Source organism: Amaranthus tricolor, chromosome 8 (genome assembly GCF_026212465.1).
Source record: "Amaranthus tricolor cultivar Red isolate AtriRed21 chromosome 8, ASM2621246v1, whole genome shotgun sequence".
NCBI classification, from domain to species: Eukaryota; Viridiplantae; Streptophyta; class Magnoliopsida; order Caryophyllales; family Amaranthaceae; genus Amaranthus; species Amaranthus tricolor.
In genome coordinates this window covers 3,527,199-3,529,698 of record NC_080054.1, presented here as the reverse complement: position 1 = coordinate 3,529,698, position 2,500 = coordinate 3,527,199, and positions in this window count along the sequence as shown.

The following is a 2,500-nucleotide window of genomic DNA, read 5'->3' as shown; positions in this document are numbered from 1 at the left end:
AGGGAAATTGGTAGCATGGAGCCATGGCCGGAGCCTCGCCCCGAGCCGCGGGCCGTGGGCCGACAAAGGTGAGCCGGGGTTCGAACGCCCGAGCGGTGGGCCTTGGGATCTGCTACGAGCCCAAAAAGGAAGTGCTTGACCCGAGTCCGATGACCCAAGGGAGGCAGGACGATAGTCTTGAGCCATGGCCGGAGCCTCGCCCTGAGCCTGACCCGTGAGCCACGAATCAAAAGCCGTGAGCCGCGGGCCGCGGGCCGTGGGCCACGAGACTCAAAAATGTTCTTGAAGGTATATATAAACAATACAAGTCATAAAAAAGACAATATGTTGCAAACAAAGGTGAGTTTTGGTCCATGGAAAAACTAGTATAACTTAACTCTCATTTGGGTGTCCCCTAGGGTCACAAGGGAAAAATCTCTTTATCTATTATAGGGGGAAGGTTATAGTTGAGGGTTGGGGCCCAAGGTGCCATCGACTGGGCATGTGGTAGGCATGGAGCCATGGCCGGAGCCTCGCCCCCGACCCGACCCGCGGGCCGTGACCCCGCGGGCCGACCCGTGGGCCGTGGGCCCACGCACGTGGGCCGAGGAAGGGAACGCTCGACTCGTGAGACGTGGGCATTGCTACGAGATCAAGAACGATATGCTTGGCCCGAGTGAGCCGGGGGATCTTGAAAAATCCACCCTTCTAATCTAATGATACACACGCACGCGCGCGCGCTAGGCGCTAAGGCGCTAAGGCACTTAAGCACTTAAGCACTTTAGCACTTAAGCACTTGAGCACCTTGAGCACCTGAGCACCTATATGGATGGTTATAATATAATGTGAGCTCTCAAGGTGCTGTGAAGGTTTTCGGGCCATGCGGTACGAAAGACGCTATGGCCCATGGGAAAGAAGGTGGTAGCATAGAGCCTCACCCCGAGCCGTGAGCCATGAGACCCCCCCCTTGTGATTATGGCTTGTAAGGGAGTTCATTGCAACGTGATCGAAAACATCATTCAAACTTAATATCAATGATTCTCATTACTATGGTTTGTAAGGGAGATTGTGGTATAGGAGCAATGTGGTAGCCTTGAGCCATGGCCGGAGCCTCGCCCCGAGCCCCGAGCCAAGAATGAGCCATGAGACCCCCCTAATGATTATGGCTTTTAAGGGAGTTCGTTGCAAGGTGATCAAAAACATCATTCAAACTTAATACCAATGATTCTCATTACTATGGTTTGTAAGGGAGATTGTGGTAAAGGAGTTCAATGTAAGTTGATAAAAAATACTCCCTTTTAGCCTCTTATATCATTCAAAAATTTATTTTTACCCATTTTTGAAAATAATATCAATGACTCTCACTCATAATATCTTTCCAACAAGCCTCCCATTTTTTCAAGATTTTTACAATTTTTTATCCATTTTTCACTATTTTTCACCAATTTAACGGAAAAAAAAAAAATAAAATATTTTTTTAATGAAATTAATATTTTTAACTAAACCAATCTATTTGTATATTTTTTCTCAAGTGTCTCCTAATTTTTCATGATCTATTGACACTTTTTACTATTTTTTATTATTTTTCCCTTTATTTCACCAATTTAACGGAAAAAAAAAATAAAATACTTTTTTTAATGAAAAAAATTTTTTTAACTAAACCAATGTCTTTATATATATTTTCTCAAGTGTCTCCTAATTTTTCATGATTTATTGACACTATTTACTATTTTTTATTAATTTCGCGTTTTTCGGCCTTATTTAATTAAAATAAAATACTTACAAGTTTTTTTTTTTCAAAATTTCAGCTTCTAAAATTTCTTTAATATATGTTCCAACAATACAAGTCATAAAAATGACATTATGTTACAAATAAAGGTGAGTTTTGGTCCATGGAAAAACTAGTATAACTTAACTTGCATTTGGGTGTCCCCTAGGGTCACAAGGGAAAAATCTCTTTATCTATTATAGGGGGAAAGAGTTTGGGAGCCTTGGGCTGGCATGGCCAGCACCCCCTCGCCCAGGCATGGGCGTTATGCGTGTGAGGGGTGACTACCCTCCATCACGTTGAATGCCATCCCGTGGGCCATCGCCGGCGATCGGTTTTTTCCGGTGGCTGGTCGGCCCTACCAGACGATGAGTGGGCCCTTCCTAGTCAGCTTGGCCTACGGTGATTCGTCTGGGGGAACGTCCCTTCGGTTGCTCCCAATGCCCCTTTCGGTTGACGGTTGACGGTTGACGGTATGCTTGAGGCCTAAGGAAATGCTGCGTCTTGTGATCCCCGACTACCCGCTCAGGCGGCACGACGGGTTTTCTTGACGTGGTTCAGTACGCGGGCTGATTCGTGTTGGTGTGGGAATGTGTTTCCCCTTCGGTTGCTGGTCCCTTCGGTTGAGATACGCTTGATGCCTAAGGAAAGGTTACGGGCCACGGAAGGACGTGACTTAGTACGCGGGCTGATTCGTGTCAATGGTCCCTTCGGTTGCCGGTCCCTTCGGTTGAGATACGCTTGAGGCCTAAG